Source organism: Salvelinus sp. IW2-2015, unplaced genomic scaffold, assembly GCF_002910315.2.
Source record: "Salvelinus sp. IW2-2015 unplaced genomic scaffold, ASM291031v2 Un_scaffold1406, whole genome shotgun sequence".
Classification (NCBI taxonomy): Eukaryota; Metazoa; Chordata; class Actinopteri; order Salmoniformes; family Salmonidae; genus Salvelinus; species Salvelinus sp. IW2-2015.
In genome coordinates this window covers 118,252-139,962 of record NW_019942889.1, presented here as the reverse complement: position 1 = coordinate 139,962, position 21,711 = coordinate 118,252, and the positions used below count along the sequence as shown (strand labels likewise).

Sequence of the window (21,711 nt, the reverse complement as noted above, 5' to 3'; positions counted from 1 at the left end):
AATCAGTTAACAACAAATTCTTATTTACAATGACGGTCAAACCCAGACGACGCTGGGCCAATTGTGCGCTGCCTTATGGGACTCCCAATCACGGCCGGATGTGATACAGCCTGGATTCAAACCAGGGACTGTAGTGACGCCTCTAGCACCGAGATGCAGTTCCTTAGACCGCTGCACATTCGGGAGCTCATATTATATTGTAAAGACTCTGGGTTTATAAGCGCGGATATCGACTCTGCCGTCGATAGCGCGCTGSACTTCGGGCTAGAACGTCGAGGGTTCGAGACCTGCTCCCTGCTGTTTCATTACAATATGTTAATAACATATTAATGGTCATATACAGTGAAAAAGCTGCGGTGAAAATTGTCTTTCAAGTTGAATATCCCTGGCCTGGGGGCTAGGGTCAGTCTGGCCTACCTGGTGTACTGTGTGATCTTAGGCATGCTCTCTCTAATTCTTCTCTTTCTCTCCCCTCCCGGAATGCCTGAGCCCAACTCTGTCACCAGTCCCCCCAGTTGTACTGCTGATCCTCTATCTTTGTCTCTCTTTTTCTTTCTCTCGCTCTCTACGGGCTTTATTGGCATGGGAAATATATGTTTACATTGCCAAAGCAAGTGGAATAGACAATAAACAGAAGGGAAATAAGCTATTAGAAATGAGCAGTAAACATTACTCAAAGTTTTAAAATAATACAGACATTTCAAATGTTATATTGTCTATGTACAGTGTTGTAACATAGTTAAAGTATGAAAGGGAAAATAAACAGATAAATATAGGTTGTATGTACAATGGTTTTTGTGCTCCACTGGTCGCCCTTTTTAGTGGCAACAGGTCAACAAATATTGCTGCTGTGGTGGCACAGTCCTCTCTGAAAAGCCAACTGACACCGACTCCTGAGGTGTTCTCTCTCTGAAAAGCCAACTGACACCGACTCCTGAGGTGTTCTCTCTCTGAAAAGCCAACTGACACCGACTCCTGAGGTGTTGAACTGTTCCACCATCTATATCCACTGTGGTTATTGCTTGATCTTGCTGGTAATCTATGAACATCTTGAATAACCATCTTGACTTAATGGCCACATGTACTCAAAGTTTCCCCAAGGCACAGCCAGAAGAGGACTTTGCCACCCCTCCGAGGCTGGTTCCTCTCAAATCTTTCTTCTTAGGTTCCTGTCTTCTGGGGAGTTTTTCTAGKCACTGTATTTCTGCATCTCAATTGCTTGAGTATCTGTAGAGCACTGTAAAGAGCTTTATAAAATACATTTGGTTGATCTACTTGTTTGCTTCTGTACCATTTAAAACTGAAGTTATATCACTATACAGCTATTTGCTTCTGTACTGTTCATTCTATAGAAATTGTCTCCAATAAAGGGGTGTGATTTGGAATCCTCAGACTCTTCTAARAGGACCCAGTGTCATACCAAAGATTTTGTTTATATGTAACCCAAGATAGACCACAGCCTGTCGTTTCCAATGCGAGCAAATGAATCATAGTGGGCAAAACAAGCAAGGATGTGGGCAGAGCCAAACACGAACTAGCGAGATCCTATAGGCACGTTCCAGCATGTATTTGCATATTTCTGTTAGGTAACGCCTACTCTTTGAAGTGCTGGTGCAATACTTAAATTCGACCTTGCATTCCTTCTAAAGAACAAAAGGCAAAGTCTACAAAACTTAGTCCACTCTGTTCGTAAAAGATTCTAGTTTGGAAAAACTATATTGAGATCAAATGTTGCATCGGTGACAAAAATCCATCATCTCCCACTGCCGGCCCGTGGGCTTCACCATATTTGGTAGCGAGTGGAAACGCCAACACGATGCTTCACATTTATACACTGACGAAAAATATAAAACGCAACATGTAACAATTTCAACGATTTTGATGAGTTACAGTTCATATAAGGAAATCAGTCAATTCAAATAGATTCATTAGGCTCTAATCTATGGATTTCACATAGGCCCACCCACCGGGTAGCCAGGCCCAGCCAATCAGAATGAGTTATTCCCTACAAAAGGCCTTTATGACAGACAAATACACCCCCCCCCCCCCCCCATTTTTAAGGCAGGAAGCTACGGCCACCGCTGTCAAAAATTGTGATTATCATTGAAGGTCTCTATGACAACACTATACGACTATTTGTTATGTACTGTTGGAACAATAAAAGTTGTTTACAAGAAGGGGGGTGATTTGGAATCCTCAAAGACTGTACCGTGCTTCTACACCTGCGTTGCTTGCTGTTTGGGGTTTTAGGCTGGGTTTCTGTACAGCACTTTGAGYTATCAGCTGATTTAAGAAGGGCTATATAYATAAATTTGATTTGATACTAATAGGATGCAGTGTCATACCACCAGTAGGGCCTTTAAAAAAAAAATGTTTTGCACAAAGCTACTATCACTGCTGACAAATGTTGGCCTCTATGACAACACCACACAGCTATTAACAGTACTAACCCTGCTAGAGACGTATCACAGAACTGTTTATAACAATGTATAGCACATCTACCAATGCACGGATGTGTGTCAAGAGCATAAACTAATTTGTTTCTGAATCGTCAGACCCCTGAATGGGAYCAGCATGTGGAACAGTGCCATATAGTGGAATGGAAATTAAACTAGTATTACAGATATTGTTTTATGTATAATATTGAACTTTCAAAATATACATTTTCAACTCATTAATAGTCAGCGTTGTTGTTTTAATACACATTTCGATGTCCCCTTATTAACACAATGTTCATAACATTATTCTTTAAAAAAAAATAATACATGGATTGCATATTTATTTCATTTACACACCTTGACAGAGTACCTACTTACAAATAACCACTACTCAACAATAAGCCTCAATACCTCCTAAAATAGCACGAAAAGGGGAGGGTCAGAGAAACAGAACGCATCTTGAAATAATAAACTACGATTTGTGATTATTGGGTCCAATAAATGGAGGTCTTTTTATTTTAATTATTTTTTTTGTTGTTGTGAGATTTGGACCCCGGTAAATCTCGCTGATTTCACAGCGCTGTAGCAGAGAAGATGGAAAATATAACAAACTCCAGCAAACTTTGAGTTGATCATCATCGTTTATTTCCCCATTATTATTTATTTTTTTACCTTTATTTAACTTGGCAAGTCAGTTAAAGAACAAATTGTTATTTTCAATGACGGCCTTGGAACAGTGGAAAGTGACTGTAGTCAGTCAGGAAAACCACCCAATTCAAATGGTGCTCCGACTCTCCCCCTCCTGCTCAGTACTAGAGTTTAGTTCCTGACTCTCCCCCTCCTACTCTCTCTCCTGCTCAGTACTAGAGTTTAGTTCCTGACTCTCCCCCTCCTACTCTCTCTCCTGCTCAGTACTAGAGTCTAGTTCCTGACTCTCCCCCTCCTACTCTCTCCCCGCTCATACTAGGTCTAGTTCCTGACTCTCCCCCTCCTACTCTCTCCCCCGCTCAGTATAGAGTCTAGTTCCTGATCTCCCCCTCCTACTCTCTCCCCGCTCAGTACTAGAGTCTAGTTCCTGACTCTCCCCTCCTACTCTCCTCCTGCTCAGTACTAGAGTTTAGTTCCTGACTCTCCCCTCCTACTTCTCTCTGCTCAGTACTAGTCTAGTTCTTGACTCTCCCCTCCTACTCTCTCCCTGCTCAGTACTAGAGTCTAGTTCTTGACTCTCCCCCTCCTACTCTCTCTCTGCTAAGTACTAGAGTCTAGTTTTGACTCTCCCCTCCTTACTCTCTCTCTGCTCAGTACTAGAGTCTAGTTCCTGACTCTCCCCTCCTACTCTCTTCCTGCTCAGTACTAGAGTCTAGTTCTTGACTCTCCCCTTCCTACTCTCTCTCCTGCTCAGTACTAGAGTCTAGTTCTTTGACTCTCCCCTCCTACTCTCTCTCCTGCTCAGTACTAGAGTTTAGTTTGACTCTTTCCTCCTACTCTCTCTCCTGCTCAGTAACTAGAGTTTAGTTCCTGACTCTCCCCCTCCTTTTCTCTCTTTCCCTGCTTCTGAGAGCCGGGCCATGATGCCGTTGGATGTGGATCTTCAGATGGACTATGCGATTGAAACACTTTCACACTGCTGGCACTTGGAGCGCATGTGGCTCTGAGGTGTCTCTTTCAGTGAACGAGCGTTGGCACAGCTGGCACGTGTGGGTCTCTGCCTACTGTGGACGGCTGTATGTTTCTGGAGGTGTTTAAGCTGGAAGAAACGTTTGTCGCAGATGTCACAAATGTATCTCTTTGGACCTCTGTGGCTCTGAAGGTGTTGTCCCGTAGATTAATGTTCTTGAATCTTTCTGAGCATTCCGAGCACTGATAAGGATGCCGATGGTTCTCCTCGTGGGTAAGCTTGTCCTGTTTGGTTTTGAATGGCACGAGCAGAACTTACATGGGTAAACACTGCCTTTCTGGTGGAGATGTCTGTGACACTTCGACCCTGTTCACTCAGACAGCGTTTACCACAGTCTAGACAGCAGACGCTTCTTGATCTTGTACACACACAAATTATCCTTCTTAAGTGACGCTTGCGCTCTCTCTCCTGCTCTCTCTCTCTCTCTCTCCTGCCTCTCTCCTGCTCTCTCTCCTGCTCCGTCCACAGTTTGTCTCCCAACTCTCCTGCTCCTGAGAGCCGGGCCATGATAGAGTTGGATGTGGTTCTTCAGACTGACGCTGTAATTGAAGCACTTTCTCACACTGCTTGCACTTGAAGGGCCCTCTCCCCTGTGTGGAGGCGCATGTGGACTTGAGGTGGCTCGGCTGGGCATACGAGCGTCGGCACAGCTGGCACTTGTGGGCTTTCTGGCCACTGTGGACGGGGCTGTCGTTGGACCTCTGTGGCTCTGAAGGTGTCTGTTTCCGTAGTCTAATGTTCTTGAATCTTTTCTGAGCATTCTGAGCAATGATACGGATGCCGATGGTTTCCTCGTGGGTAAGCTTGTCCTGTTTGGTCCTGAATGGCTTGAGGCAGAACTACATGGGTAAAACACGGCCTTTCTGATGGAGACGTCTGTGACTCACAGACCCTGTTCACTCAGACGGCTTACTACAATCTCGACAGCGGAGCTTCTTAATCTTGTACACACACAAATTATCCTTCTTGATGTGACGCTTGCTGCAGTCTGTACAGAGCAACTATGAGGTTGTGTGTTGTGTTCCCGTCGTACATGTTCCTTGAAGCTGTCCGGGTCCTCGAACTGCATGTAGAATCGGTCAAATCCAACAGCTTGTTGGACCTCACTCACACACACACCACAGGCGTACAGRTTCTTATGGCGCTGTGTGGTGCAGGCGAGTACGGGCTCGGCTCCACAGTCAGTACACCACTCCACAAGTCTCTCATCTTTCTCTATTCCGCTCTGAGAATTATCAACGTTGGCCTTTTCTGTTAGACCAGAGGAACCTGCCGTTTCCAAATCCTCAGAAGAATCAGAGTCCATTACAATGTCTTCCTCATCAGACGGCTCCCACTCGGTCTCATCTGATCTCTCATCTGATCTCTCCTTTCCCCTTTTCCTCCGAGGACAGACTTCCTCATCATAGTCACACATCTCCTCAGTGATTTCCATCGTCAACGAACAACTGTCATCCTGGTCTCTGTCCTTACATGGTTCCTCACGAAAAGAAACAAAAACACATTTTACAATCAGCATGTCTGCATCATTCTCTAAAGGGTTCTGTGATGATGTCACTGAGGTAAATAACTAAATACCCACCTCTCCATCCAGTAGCTCCGTCTCTCTTTCTCCAGAGGTTTCCTCAGCAACAAAAGGCTGGCTCATCCACTTCCTGGTGTGACTGCATATTGGGCACATCTGAATGACAGAGAAGCTCCTCTGTTGGCCCTGCAAGCTGACCTTGCACTCAAATCCACACCTCCTGCACCACCGGAAGAGATGCAGGAGACAGTCTCTGTTCACACACAGGTCACCACTCCTGTGGATGGAGGTGAAGTGACAATTAACAAAATTGTGCTCATCACAAAGTGCTGTTAATGTAAAAGCCACTTAAGACTACACTAAATAAAAACAAACGCAACATGCAACAATTTCAAAGATTTTACTGAGTTAAAGTTCATATAAGGAAATCAGTCAATTTAAATAAATAAATTAGGCCCTAATCTATGGATTTTACATGACTGGGCATACAGATATGCATCTGTTGGTCACAGACAGCAAAAAAAAAAAAAGTAGGGGCAGAGTTGATCAGGCTGTTGATTGTGGCCTGTGGAATGTTGTCCCACTCCTCTTCAATGGCTGTGCGAAGTTGCTTGATATTAGCAGGAACTGGAACATGCCATCATACACGTCGATCCAGAGCATCCCAAACATGCTCAATGGGTGACTGCTGGTGAGTATGTAGGAAGAGATGGAGACCCGCACACTGTCGAAAAAAGGAATGAATCCAAAACTGACGCTTGAATGCAAAATAAAGATGTCGATCATGTGACATATGCAATTATCCTTGAAGTAAAAGCCAGGTGTGTGTTCCAACGATTTACACTGATGATGGCCTGAGGCCGAAATATTTGTGCTTTGTTTTCACCTTTCATTTATGTACTTGTTGGACGTCCTGGATCTTTCATTTATGCACTTGTTGGACGTCCTGCCAAATTCTCTAAAACGACGGAGGCGGCTTATGGTAGAGAAATGAACATTACATTCTCTGGCAACAGCGCTGGTGGACATTGCTGCAGTCAGCATGCCAATTGCACACTCCCTCAACTTGAGACATCTGTGGCATTGTGTTGTGTGACAAAACTGCACACTTTAACGTGGCCTTTTATTGTCCCCAGCACAAGGTACACCTGTGTAATGACCATGCTGTTTAATCAGCTTCTTCATATGCCACACCTGTCAGGTGGATGGATTATCTTGGCAAATGAGAAATGCTCACTAACAGGGATGTAAACACATTTGTGCACAAAATTAGAGAGAAATAAGCTAAATGAGCTTATGGAAAATTTCTGGGATCTTTTATTTCAGCTCATGATACATGGGACCAACACTTTACATGTTTTATATTTTTGTTCAGTATAGTTTTAAGAAAAGATGGATATCTCAAAAGGTAGTTAGTTCCCGGTTATGTTACGATCCCCTTTAGACATGTTGATATTTTGACATCCTGTATGTGGAATCATCAGTGAAGTGAATGAGGACTTACTCAGGAGAAACATCGACGCTGGTTCCATGACGACGTGTTTGCACAGCTGTGGAAAATGAGATGCATTGTTTCATATGTCACGCTGATATTTTGCCCAGGGTTCAGTGTGAACACAGTAATAAACAATTATATTATTCAAAATGTGTAAAGTACAATGCCTTCGGAAAGTATTCAGACCCCTTGACCTTTTCCACATTTTGTTACATAACTTTTTTCAGCAATCTACACAGTATACCCCATAATCACAAAGCAAAAACTGTTTTTTAGAAATGTTTGAAAATGTATTAAGGAATAAAAACAGAAATACCTTATTTACATAAGTATTCAGACCCTTTGCTTTGAGACTCACAATTGAGCTCAGGTGCATCCTGTTTCTATTGATCCTCCTTGAGTTGTTTCTACAACTTGATTGGAGTCCACTTGTGGTAAATTCAATTGATTGGACATGATTTGGAAAGGCACACACCTGTCTATATAAGGTCCCACAGTTGACAGTACAGCAAAAACCAAGCCATGAGGTCGATGGAATTGTCCGTAGAGCTCCGAAACAGGATTGTGTCGAGACACAGAGCTGGGGAAGGATACCAAAACAATTCTGCAGCATTGAAGGTCCCCAAGAACACAGTGGCTTCCGTCATTCTTAAATGGGTGAAGTTTGTAACCACCAAGACTCTTCCTAGAGCTGGCCGCCCAGCCAAACTGAGCAATCGGGGGAGAATGGACTCAGTCAAGGAGGTGACCAAGAACCCGATGGTCACTCGGACAGAGCTCAGGGTTCCTCTGTGGAGATGGGAGAACCTTCCAGATGGACAACCATCTCTGCAGCACTCCACCAATCAGGCCTTTATGGTAGAGTGCCCAGATGGAAGCCACTCCTCAGTAAAATGCACATGACAGCCCGCTTGGAGTTTGCCAAAAGGTACCTAGACTCTCAGACCATGAGAAACAAGATTCTCTGGTCTGATGAAACCAAGATTGAACTCTTTGACCTGAATGCCAAGTGTCACGTCTGGAGGAAACCTGGCACCATCCCTATGGTGAAGCATGGTGGTGGCAGCATCATGCTGTGGGGATGTTTTTCAGCGGCAGGGACTGATAGATTAGTCAGGATCGAGGCAGAGATGAATGGAGTAAAGTACAGAGAGATCCTTGATGAAATCCTGCTCCAGAGTGCTCAGGACCTCAGACTGGGGCAAAGGTTCACCTTCCAACAGGACAACGACCCTAATCACACGGACAAGACAACGCAGGAGTGGCTTTCGGACAAGTCTCTGAATGTCCTTGAGTGGCCCAGCCAGAGCCCAGACTTGAACCCGATCAAACATCTCTGGAGAGACCTGAAAATAGCTGTTCAGCGACACTCCCCATCCAACCTGACAGAGCTTGAGAAGATGTGCAGAGAAGAATGGGAGAAGCTCCTCAAATACAGAGGTGCAAAGCTTGTAGCGTCATAGGGGCAGCAGATAACCAAGTGGTTAGAGTGTTGGGTCAGTAACCGAAAGGTTGATGGATCGAATCCCTGAGCTGACAAGGTACAAATCTGTCGTTCTGCCCCTGAACAAGGCAGTTAACCCACTGTACCCCGGTAGGCAGTCATTGTAAATAAGAATTCGTTTTTTACTGACTTGCCTAGTTAAATAAAATAWCAAAACATTTTTAAAAATACCCAACAAGATTCGAGGCTGTAATTGCTGCCAAAGGTGCTTCCTCAAAGTACTGAGTAAAGGGTCTGAATACTTGTGTAAATGTGACATAATTTTGTAATCTAAAAACGTGTTTTGCCATTATGAATATAGTTATTGACGAGAAGAAAAAAAACAATTTAACACATTTTAGAATAAGGCTGTAATGTAACAAAATGTGGAAAAAGTCAATGGGTCTGAATTCTTTCCGAATGCACTATATTGTAAAGACTCGTGTGTGTGTGTGTTGCGTGGTATACCGGTAACTTCAAAGGTAGGATTCATATAGGGCTAACTATATAAAACAATCTCTTTCTGGTTGGTGCTTCTGACAGGGCGAGGTGTGTGTTTGATAGTTGTCAAGATCATTTGTATCCCAACCCTTATGGAGTGTCAGCACATATGTGGATTTTCTTTTGGAATACTTCCTGTTAACAAAGCCTCCAGGACTCCAATGTTAACAAAGCCTCCAGGACTCCAATGTTAACAAAGCCTCCAGGACTCCAATGTTAACAAAGCTCCAGGACTCCAATGTTAACAAAGCCTCCAGGACTCCAATGTTAACAAAGCCTCCAGGACTCATGTTACAAAGCCTCCAGGACTCCAATGTTAACACAGCTCCAGGACTCCAATGTTAACAAAGCCTCCAGGATCTCAATGTTAACAAAGCTCCAGGACTCCAATGTTAAAAAGCCCCGGATCCCAATGTTAACAAAGCCTCCAGGACTCCAATGTTAACAAAGCCTCCAGGACTCTAATGTTAACAAAGCCTCCAGGACTCCTTTATCAGTGAATTTCCCAAAAAGAAAACTKCTGGCCAGCATTTTCAGTATCATTCAATAGATTTTCACCATCAACATCCAAACTACTCTTTTTAAAYGCTGGCTTTGAAATACATTCAAATATAAAGCCTACAGAGATGAAATGATGATTAAATGCATTAATTATATCAATTTTGTCAGTAATAGGGCCAGAATCTAAATWAATMTATTGGGGGAGAGAAGAGGAGACACAACCCTTCAGTGATTTTAACAGACAAAATGTAGCCGAGTTCCCTGTACATTCAGATAGTGAATCAACATAATAATCTGATTTAGCTTTTTAAACTAGTTTGACACACAGATTTCTCAATTGCCTAAAAGACTGCCAGTCTGGGCCCGAGTCTGTGAATCTAGCTTTGGCCCAGGCAGCATCTCTGTTGTGTATGTCTTCAGATAGCTCTGGACTYAACCAAGGGCAAGACTGATTTTTAATTCTCTGTTTTTTAAAAGGGAGCATGTTTATCTACAACACAATGTAAAACCTTTGAGAAGTGGTTCAGAGACAACTCTGGGTCAGGTACAGGTGTAATACAATCAAAGTCACCAAAATAAAGGTCTCAAAAAATAAAAAAGAAGACCTGTCAATTGAAATCTTAAAAATTCCTTTTTGATAAAACGAGGTTTGGATCGAGGCATCTGTATATACCTGACACATACAATGGGACAGCGGTCACTAATATCCAAAGCAAATACCCCACTCCCAGCATATTTCTCTGGAGTATTTGTAAATATGAGGTCAATCAAAGTCGATTTTGTAGGGGCCTTTAAGTTTGGACGAGTGGGCTTTGTAATCAGCTGGGTCAAATTTAGATCAGTACAAATATCATTTAAACAGTCAGCATCCTGCAAGATTAAAATCTCTGTCAATCAACACCTCTGGGGTAGTAAAAATGGCAATTAAATCAGTGAGTTCGTTTAGTACACACTTCTTGGCGGAGGGCGGACGATAGATTCCTATAGCTGTTATTTTTGAATTTGGACCCAACTGAAGACTTACAGACAACAATTCAAACCGTTTCGGACTGTTGGTCGCCTTTAACAGAGACACAGAAAGAAGATTCCTTGTGTAAATAGCAACACCACCCCCTTTGCCTTTCCTATCAGCCTTAAACACATTGTAACCATCCATAGAAACCTCAGAGTCCAGGGTTTTATCAGTTAACCAGGTCTCAGATACAATAAAAAAATACCAGGGTCTGCCTGAGAGGCCCAGATTTTGACATGATCCATTGTAGGTAATAAACTACAAATATTAAAATGTCAAACCTTTTCTGCATTTAAAATCATACAGAGTTTCAAAACAAGTCAGATTACTTTGAGATTTCAGAACAACAGGAGACTCAAAGATTGGATTATACCAATTAGGAAAATAAAACAAAGTCGGAATAGCAATGACATTTCTCCGGTTAGCACCATTAGGCATGTCACCACTTTCAGATACTACATGTGGAACTCTCATAGAGACCAAAGAGGACATGGTAACAACTGACTTACATGTAATGTTAATATTGTCCTCACGTCAATTATATATTTTGAACCAACCTGAAGAGTAGGTTTCATGCAGTGTTGTCCCCCTGACTGACACAATGACAACAGATCATTATGTAGTGTTGCCCCTGACTGACACAATGACATACAGATCATTATGTAGTGTTGTCCCCTGACTGACATACAGATCATTATGTAGTGTTGTCCCCTAACTGACACAATGACATACATGATCATTATGTAGTGTTGTCCCCGACTGACACAATGACATACAGATCATTATGTAGTGTTGTCCCTGACTGACATACTGATCATTATGTAGTGTTGTCCCCTAACTGACACAATGACATACAGATCATTATGTAGTGTTGTCCCCTGACTGACAATACAGATCATTATGTAGTGTTGTCCCCTAACTGACACAATGCAACTGATCATTATGTAGTGTTGTCCCCCGACTGACACAATGACATACAGATCATTATGTAGTGTTGTCCCCCTGACTGACATACTGATCATTATGTAGTGTTGTCCCCTGAATGACTACAGATATTATGTAGTGTTGTCTCCTAACTGACACAATGACATACAGATCATTATGTAGTGTTGTCCCTGACTGACTCACTACAGATCTATTAATGTAGTGTTGTCCCCTAACTGACACAATGACATACAGATCATTATGTAGTGTTGTCCCCACTGACACAATGACATACAGATCATTATGTAGTGTTGTCCCCGACTGACACAATGACATACAAATCATTATGTAGTGTTTGTCCTGACTGACACAATGACATACAGATCATTATGTAGTGTTGTCCCCTGACTGACATACAACGATCATTATGTAGTGTTGTCCCTGACTGAAACAATGACAATACGAGACCATTATGTAGTGTTGTCCCCCTGACTGACATTACAGATCATTATGTATGTTGTGTCCCCTGACTGACACAATGACATACAGATCATTATGTAGTTTGTCCCTCTGACTGACATACAGATCTCATTATTGTAGTGTTGTCCCCGACTGACATACAGATCATTATTGTAAGTGTTTTCCTGACTGGACATTACAGATCTAATTATTTGTGTGTTGTCCCCGACTGAACATTACAGATCATTATGTAGTGTTGTCCTCACATATGACTGACACAATGACATACAGGACTCAATTAATCGATAGGAATGTAATAGTACACCTGAACTGAGAACATAACAAGACATTTAAATGTAGTGATTTCCCCCTATGCTGACACAATGACAATATGATCATTATGTAGTGTTGTCCCCCTGACTGACAATGACATACAGATCATTATGTAGTGTTGTCCCCTGACTGACACAATGACATACAGATCATTATGCATGTATATTCCTTCCTCCGATTCCTCCAGCCAAATCACAGGTAGGCCTTTGCAAATATGAACAAATTAGCCATTCTATGCAGTATTCTATTATACAGTGTGAAGTTACATTTAAAACGTGTTGTATTAAATAGAAGTGTGAATATCAGTGACAGGTTTTTAATTTAGCACATGCGCGTAACGTTTAGGAAACGGGAACAAGCATCCAAGGGACAGGGCGAACAGGAGTCTAGGCCACTCTGAATTTTTCCCCTGTGATACTTGGCCCGTTATCGTATCATTAGTAAAATGTTGCTATCGTGACAACACTACTAATGAATATCATTAGTTAAATTGTTTTACAAACCTTTATTTTTCTTTTGCACTTTGAAGAACTTCTTCGCAGAGAGCTGTGTGGACAGATCGGGAGTCAATTTCAATCATTCTGAACATCATAAAATAGTTAGTCCTCAACCAAACACCCATGATATACCCTCCTTCCCTGATACCCCCTCCCTCCCTCCCTCTCGTATAGTAATGACCAGTTACAACTGTCTACCGATTTGGTTGCATTCCAGAAATTCATTCCATCAAAAAATCTCACCCGTTTRCCCCGTTTCCGCTGGACTGACTTCCTGTACGCAGTCTTGTTCTCCTTTTCATCCTCATCTTCATCCTGCTCCCTGGAGAACTGCCAGAACTCCTCATCCGTCAGCGCAGTGGCATCTTCATTGTCACTGCCCGGCAACACAACAGTAGTCTCTGCTACATTCTCTCCAGAGCAACCGGGATCTCCATCCTCCAGTGACAAAGGTGTCATCTGTATACGTGTAGAACATACGCGCAGTTATTAACCAGTGCAATGGAAAGAACCAATGGAATAGTCCCAAAAGTGCAAACTGAACTCCAACTAAATCAAGCACTTCTCAGTCACTGTCAACGGGTCTAACCGTAGCTACTAGGGTTGTGACGATACCAGTATCGCGATACTCCAAGGTATCGTGGCAAGGAAACAAAAGATGAAGCGGTTTTAATTTTCCTGAGGAAATCAGTCCTGATGTTGGAAATATGATTATGTTGTCACTAAGAGTCAGATGTTTATTTTCCAAGCTATAGCACACATTTTGATATAAAGCAGGTTTAAAAGGACCAAAGAGTTTGGCATGCTTCGTGTTTTCTTTCGGGGAAAAAATTATCAAGTATCGCGATATCGCCACAACACTAAAAACACAATTTTTGTTGGTGGGTTAAGCCACACAGTAACACAGGAATGTTACACCAAGACCTGACATAAAGTACAGTCATGATGGAAGGGTCTGACTGCTGAAACAATTGGGGAAGAATACACTATGGTATAATGCTACGACTATCTACAGTGCCTCCAGATATTATTCATACCCGTTGACTTATTCTACATTTTGTTGTGTTACAGCCTGATTTCAAAACGGATTAAATTGATTTTCTCTCACCCATCTACACACAATCCCCCAAAGACAAATTGAAAACATGTTTTTAGAAATGTTTGCAAATTTAGTGAAAATAAGATACAGAAATCTAATTTACATAAGTACACACCTCTGAGTCAATACATGTTAGAATCACCTTTGGCAACAATTACCGCTGTGAGMCTTTCTGGGTAAGTCTCTAAGACAGGGGTGTCAAACTCCTTCCATGGAAGGCCGAGTGTCTTCTGATTTTTGGTTTCTCCTTTTAATGTGTCCAATTAAGACCTATATAGTTCCTATCTAATCGGTGACCTTAATTCATCAATTAAGTACAAGGGAGGAGTGAAAACCCACAGACACTCAGCCCTCTGTGGATTGAGTTGGACACCGGGCTCTAAGAGCTTTGGACACCTGGATTGTACAATATTTGTACATTTATTTTATTTTTAATTCTTCAAGCTCTTTCAAATTGGTTGTTGATAATGGCTAGACAGCCATTTTCAAGCCGATTTAAGTCAAAACTGTAACTAGGCCACACAGGAACATTCAATGTTGTCTTGGTAAGCATCTACAGTATGTATTTGGCCATGTGTTTTAGGTTATTGTCCTGCTGAAAGGTGAATTCATCTCCCAGTGTCTGTTGGAAAGCAGACTGAACCATGTTTTCCTCTAGGATTTTGCCTSTGCTTAGCTCTATTCCGTTTCCTTTTATCCTAAAAAACTCTCTTGTCCTTGCCGATGACAAGCATACCCATAACATGATGCAGCCACCACTATGCTTGAAAATATGAAGAGTGGTACTCAGTAATGTGTTGTATTGGATTTYCCCCAAACATAACARTTGTATTCAGGACATAAAGTTAATTTCATTGCCATATTTTTGGCAGTTTTACTTTAGTGCCTTATTGCAGACAGGATGCATGTTTTAGAATATGTTGTATTCTGTACAGCCTTCCTTTTTTCACTCTGTCATTTAGGTTAGTATTGTGGGGTAACTACAATGTTGTTGATCCATCCTCAGTTTTCTCCTATTACAGCCATTAAAGTCTGTAACTGCTTTAAAGTCACCATTGGCCTCATGGTGAAATCCCACCATCCAAAGTGTAATTAATAACTTCACCATGCTCAAAGGGATATTCAATGTCAATTTATTTGTATTTTTACCAAACTACCAATAGGTGCCATTTGCAAAGCATTGGAAAACCTCCCTGGTCTATGGTTGAATCTGTGTTTGAAATTCACTGCTCGACTGAGGGACCTTACAGATAATTGTATGTGTGGGATACAGAGACGAGGTAGTCGTTCAAAAATGATGTTAAACACTATTAGTGGACACAGGGTGAGTCCATGCAACTTATTATGTGACTTGTTAAAAGCACATTTTTACTCTTGAACGTATTTAGGCTTTCCATAACAAAGGCGTTGAATACTCAAGACATTTCAGCTTTTCATTTTGAATTAATTTGGAAAAAAATCTAAAACATAATTCCACCTTGACATTATGAGGTATTGTGATGTCATGATGGGGTATTGTGATGTCATGTTGGGGTATTGTGATGTCATGTTGGGGTATTGTGTGTAGGCCAGTGACACACAATCTCAATTGAACCCATTTTAAATTCAGGCTGTAACACAACAAAATGTAGAAAACATTCAAGGGGTGTGAATACTTTCTTCAGGGTATGTAGTCACATTTTAGGAAAACATACCGGATGTTCATCTCTACTCACCACTGGATAGGGTGGGCTGGTCAGTAGGCTTATTGGTTGGTCTTCAATAGCGGTCCGGGTATGGCAGGCAGCAAAGTCTTTATCATAAGATAATGTAATTTCTCTCCTCTTTGTTAAGCTACTGTGACTTGAAACACAAACTCCCATTTTTGCAAGCTTGTTTTGGCATCTCGTCCTGGTTCGTCCTTGCCGTAGCAACATTGAGGTCCTGTACATGGCTGCACACATATTCTTTGAACGAGCCCTAAGTAGTAAGGCTCCAGCCATGGCCACCATAGAACTTTTAGCTGATTTGGGTGTATTTGGATTCAAGTCCGCTGTAGCTGAGCTAGTGGATAGAAACCGGAAGAAGGTTGGAGCTGAGTTCTTCCACTCATCGGTCACAGTGGTCCAGTTGAAGGTTTTAAGTGAAAGGGGACTAGTCTGGCGTAGTACTGAGTTAAAACGCATAGAAACTAAGGTGACGCATTCTTTAGTTACCAACTTCAGCACTTCCTCCAACATGGCGTGGCCCAGGCCAGGGATTGCCATGAGGTTTTTGGGGATAGCTTTGAAACGACCCCGCACTAAATTATCTGCAACTGTCTCCCACGGTCCGGTAAGTACTCTTGTACGTAGCGATGAGCCGACACGAAAACTGACCTACATTAAAATAAAAAAAAGCCATAAGAAAAGATGTTGTTGCACATTTTCCATCCACACAGAACAGACAAAGGTGAAAAGGATTGTGGCTGGAATTTGTAATTTAATTTGTCATTTAATTTGTAATTAATTTGTCATTTAATTTGTCATTTAATAGATTTTTCTACCATACTTACTTTTGCATCTTTATAAGTTTGATACCTTCGGGATCCGGTTGTTGTTGTTGTTGTTGTTGTCGTTGTTGTTGTTGTCGTCTGCCCACTAGCAAGTCTGCCAACTGCACTCTACAATGGGGACAAGAGAAAAGGAGGGAGAGATGTCATAACACAGCGGCCATTCTCCATGCCTGTCTCTTATACACATCTAGATGTGTATAAGAGACAGTTGCAAATGCATATGAGCAAGAGGCTGTATAGTCTGACCTTCACAGTCTTTGTTGAAAAAMCAACAGGAACTACAGCAGGTTGTTGGACCACTGATGTTGACATCCGGGATGCTGCTCCTGTTGTTGTAGTACCAGGCTCACACTTTGGTTTGGCACCAAGTCTGCCAACTGCACTCTACAATGGGGACAAGAGAAAAGGAGGGAGAGATGTCATAACACAGCGGCCATTCTCCATGCATGCTACCATGGTTTACTCAGATCACACCTGGAACACTGCAAATCCAGGCTGTATCACATTCGGCCGTGATTGGGAGTCCCATAGGGCGCCGCACAATTGGCCCAGCGTCATCTGGGTTTGACCGGGGAAGGCCATCATTGTAAATAAGAATTTGTTCTTAACTGACTTGCCTAGTTAAATAAAGGTTAAATGTTTTTTTTTAAATYCTGTGCATTCTAAGCATCTTCTTAGAGGAATGATGGCAAATGCATATGAGCAAGAGGGTGTAGGGTTAAAGTTGTCCCTGGAAGCTGATCTATAATGCTTCTTATTGTACAATGAACAAAAATATTAACGCAAAATGTAACAGTTTCAAAGATTTTACTGAGTTACAGTTCATATAAGGAAATCAGTCAATTMAAATAAATGAATTATGCCCTAATCTATGGATTTCACATGACTGGGAATACAGATATGCATCTGTTGGTCACAGATACTTAAAACAAAAGGAGGATGTGGATCAGAAAACCAGTCAGTATCTGGTGTGACCACCATTTGCCTTATGCAGCGCAACACATCTCCTTCACATAATTGATCAGGCTGTTGATTGTGGCCTGTGGAATGTTGTCCCACTCCTCTTCAATGGCTGTATGAAGTTGCTGAATATTGGTGAGAACGGGAGKACGCTGTTGTACACGTCGATCCAGAGCATCCCAAACATGCTCAATGGGTGACATGTCTGGTGAGTATGCATACCATGGAATAACTGGGACATTTTCAGTTTCCAGGAATTGTGTACAGATCCTTGCGACATGGGGCCGTACATTATCATGCTGAAACATGAGGTGATGGTGTCAGATGAATGGCACGACAATGGGCCTCAGGATCTCGTCACGGTATCACTGTTCATTCAAAATGCCATCGATAAAACACAAATGTGTTCGTTGTCCGTAGCTTATATAGGCCCGGCCCGGCCCATACCATAACCTCACCATGGGGGAACTCTGTTCACAACTTTACATCAGCAAACCACCATCGTCAAAGGTGAGCATTTGTCAAGATCGTGGTGAGGACAACGAGCACGCAGATGAGCTTCCCTGAGACAGTTTCTGACAGTTTGTGCAGAATTTCTTCGGTTGTGCAAACCCACAGTTTCATCAGCTGTCCGGGTGGCTGGTTTCAGATGATCCAGCAGGTGAAGAAGCTGGATTTGGAAGACCTGGGCTGGCGTGGTTACACGTGGTCTGCAGTTGTGAGGCTGGTTAGGCGTACTGGTAAATTCTCTAAAACAACYTTGAAGGCGGCTTATGGTAGAGAAATTAACATTACATTTTCTGGCAACAGCTCTGGTGGACATTCCTGCAGTCAGCATGCCAATTGCGTGATCCCTCAACTTGAGACATCTGTGGCATTGTGATGTGTGACAAAACTGCACATTTTAGAGTGGGCTTTTATTGTCCACAGCACAAGGTGCACCTGTGTAATAATAATCATGCTGTTTTGTCAGTTTATTTATATGCCACACCTGTCAGGTGGATGGATTATCTTGAAGACAGGAGAAATGCTTACTAAAAGGGATGTAAACAAATTTGTGCAAAACATGTGAGGGAAAAATACACTTTTTGTGCGTATGGAAAATGTTTGGGATCTTTTTTATTTCAGCTCATAAAAAATGTGACCAACATTTTACATGTTGCGTTTTATATTTTGGGCAGTAATTTCTGCTCGGCATCAGCCAAATTGTGTACTTSAGTTGCACTTCTCCACTAGGCCGGGAATTTACGAWCGGGTATTCTAACAACAAACAACGCTCTGACTGATGTATAGCTACTTTTTCCCCCGGTTCTTTTCTCAGTGTAGCCAGCCTACTTTTCTCAGGTAAAATGCTCGATTAACTTTAAGCAAAACATTAGGAAATATGATGCCCATGTATAGCTTTTGCAAAAAAATACCTTGTTTTTTTCCATTGTAAGCTCATTTACCTGTGTGGCTGCAAGTCAAATAGCGTTGCACTTCTATTGTCATCTGATGAAAATGAAGCTATTTTCCACCGAATATGTTGCACTTATGTATTTTCTGTGAAGGAAAACTATAGTTGCACGTCCCCGATCACTCTATTGAAACAAAACAAAAAAACACTTTCGATATAAAACGCGACCCCGTCAATAGACAGCTTTCTCCTGTTGTGCCATTTACAAACACACGACTGGCTCAACTGTTCTGGGGGACTACCGTAAGCTTCATAATGTAAAATAATGTGACCGGTGAAATGAAGAACGCGATCTGCTTTATCTCCTAACGTATTGCACTAGCTGACTGCAGGTATTTACTTAAAAAGTAGCTACAAATACAAAAATGTATTGAAAAACATTTTCAGATGGTATTGAAAAACCATCCCGTGGCTATTTCCATATACCCAGTATACGGTTTATATGGTATACCGCACAAGCTTAAAGCTGATCCTTGATCTGTACCTAGGGGAAACTTCCCCCTGGATACCACAAGAGATTGCAGTCTGACCTTCACAGTCTTTGTTGAAAAAGCAACAGGAACTACAGCAGGTTGAGTTTATTACTTAAAAAGTAGCTACAAATAAAAAATGTATTGAAAAACATTTTCAGATGGTATTGAAAAACCATCCCGTGGCTATTTTCCATATACCCAGTATACGGTTACAGTGGGAGAACAGTATTCTGATACACTGCCAATTTTGCAGGTTTCCTACTTACAAAAGCATGTAGACGTCTGCTTCATTTTTATCATAGGTACACTTTCAACTGGAGAGACGGAAATTCAAAACAAAAATCCAGAAAACAAAAAAAAAATCACATTTATGTTTGAAGTGAATCTTTTTAAGTAATTAATTAGCATTTATTGCATGCAACATAACAAAAGTATTTATACAAAGCTCAGAAAAGAACAGCAAACTTAATAATTTAGTACAGAGAAACCTTTGTTTGCAATTACAGAGATCATACGTTTCCTGTAGTTCTTGACCAGGTTAAGCACACACTGCAGCACAGGGGGATTTTGGCCCACTCTCCATATACAGACCATCTCCAGATCCTTCAGGTTTCGGGGCTGTCGCTGGGCAATACGGACTTTCAGCTCCCTCCAAAGATCTATTGGGTTCAGGCCTGAGGACTGGGCTAGGCCACCCGGGACCTTGAGCATGCTTTCTTACGGAGCCACTCCTGTATGTTGCCCTGGCTGTGTGTTGCGGGTCGTTGTCCATGCTGGAAGACCAGCCACGACCCATCTTCAATGCTCTTACTGAGGGAAGGAGGTTGTTGGCCAAGATCTCGCGATACACTGGCCCCATCATCCTCCCCTCAATATCGGTGCAGCGTCGCCTGTCCCCTTTGCAAGAAAAGCATCCCAAAGAATGATGTTTCCACCTCCATGTCACGATTGGGATGGTGTTCTTGGGCTGTACTCATCCTTCTTCTCCTCCAAACACGGCAAGTGGAGTTTAGACAAAAAAGCTCTATTTTTGTCTCATCAGACCACATGACTTCTCGCCATTCCTCCTCTGGATCATCCAGATGTCATTGGCAAACTTCAGACCGGGCCTGACACTGCGCTGGCTTGAGCAGGGGACTTGGCGTGCGCTGCAGTATTTTAATCCATGACGGCGTAATGTGTTACTAATGGTTTTCTTTGAGACTGTGGTCCCAGCTCTCTTCAGGTCATTGACCAGGTCCTGTCGTGTAGTTCTGGCTGATCCCTCACCCTTCCTCATGATCATTGATGCCCACGAGCGTGAGATCTTGCATGGAGCCCCAGACCGAGGGTGATTGACCGTCATCTTGAACTTCTTCCATTTTCTAATAATTGCGCCAACAGTTGTTTGCCTTCTCACCAAGCTCTTGCCTATTGTCCGTAGCCCATCCCAGCCTTGTGCAGGTCTACAATTTTATCCCTGATGTCCTTACACAGCTTTCTGGTCTTGGCCATTGTGGAGAGGTTGGAGTCTGTTTGATTGAGTGTGTGGACAGGTGTCTTTTATACAGGTAATTGAGTTCAAACAGGTGCATGTTAATACAGGTAATGAGTGGAGAACAGGAGGGCTTCTTGAAAGTAAAACTAACAGGTCTGTGAGACGCCGGAATTCTTACTGGTTGGTAGAGGTGATCAAATACTTATGTCATGCAAATAAAATGCAAATTAATTACTTAAAAATCATACAATGTGAATTTTCTGGATTTTTGTTTTAGATTCCGCTCTCAAGTTGAAGTGTACCTATGGAAAATTACAGACCTCTACATGCTTTGTAAGTAGGAAAACCTGCAAAATCGGCAGTGTATCAAATACTTGTTCTCCCCACTGTATATGGTATACGCACAAGCTTAAAGCTGATCCTTGATCTGTACCTAGGGGAAACTTCCCCCTGGAACACACAAGAGGATTGCAGTCTGACCTTCACAGTCTTTGTTGAAAAAGCAACAGGAACTACAGCAGGTTGTTGCGACCACGACACTCAGTGGAGGCTTGGCACTGCCTATCAGGCAATTGCACCACCTTCCCTACGGTCATCCCACCCAGACTACCCCTGGACAACCATGGACTCGGACGCTGTCACACCCATACCGCGTTCAGGCGAGCCCGCCTGCATCCCTCTCCACGATTTGTTTTATGTCATACGCAGTCTACCGGTAGCACCAGAAAGTCTTACGTAAACCAATAAAAAGTTACCAGCCTCAACACATTTTGTGGATCTCGCACCAAGATATTTCTTCACTTTTCATCCGATCTGCCAACTTTGCACTTCTACAAGGGGGGTGGGACAAGAGAAAAGGAGGAGGAT

The 21,711-nt window shown here is 42.4% G+C and overlaps 1 long non-coding RNA gene and 1 other non-coding gene across 2 annotated transcripts in view; both read right to left on the bottom strand.

Moving 5' to 3' along the window:
• Nucleotides 1–2,762: 2,762 nt before the first annotated feature.
• Nucleotides 2,763–3,932, bottom strand: LOC139024355 (uncharacterized). The gene is made up of 4 exons (XR_011475636.1): nucleotides 3,775–3,932; nucleotides 3,627–3,677; nucleotides 3,532–3,582; nucleotides 2,763–3,386 (listed from the first exon to the last, which is right to left on the bottom strand). It is a non-coding gene; the product is annotated as an uncharacterized lncRNA (long non-coding RNA).
• A 1,065-nt stretch (nucleotides 3,933–4,997) lies between these two features.
• Nucleotides 4,998–21,711, bottom strand: part of LOC112070737 (uncharacterized) — a 25,163-nt gene continuing 8,449 nt past the window's right edge. The window contains exons 3-10 of the transcript XR_011475635.1: nucleotides 16,725–16,862; nucleotides 16,479–16,586; nucleotides 15,661–16,302; nucleotides 13,090–13,305; nucleotides 12,853–12,895; nucleotides 7,146–7,191; nucleotides 5,699–5,918; nucleotides 4,998–5,596 (exon numbers count right to left, since the gene is read on the bottom strand). This is a non-coding gene — a transcript (uncharacterized protein). The remainder of the gene's footprint in view (nucleotides 5,597–5,698; nucleotides 5,919–7,145; nucleotides 7,192–12,852; nucleotides 12,896–13,089; nucleotides 13,306–15,660; nucleotides 16,303–16,478; nucleotides 16,587–16,724; nucleotides 16,863–21,711) is intronic.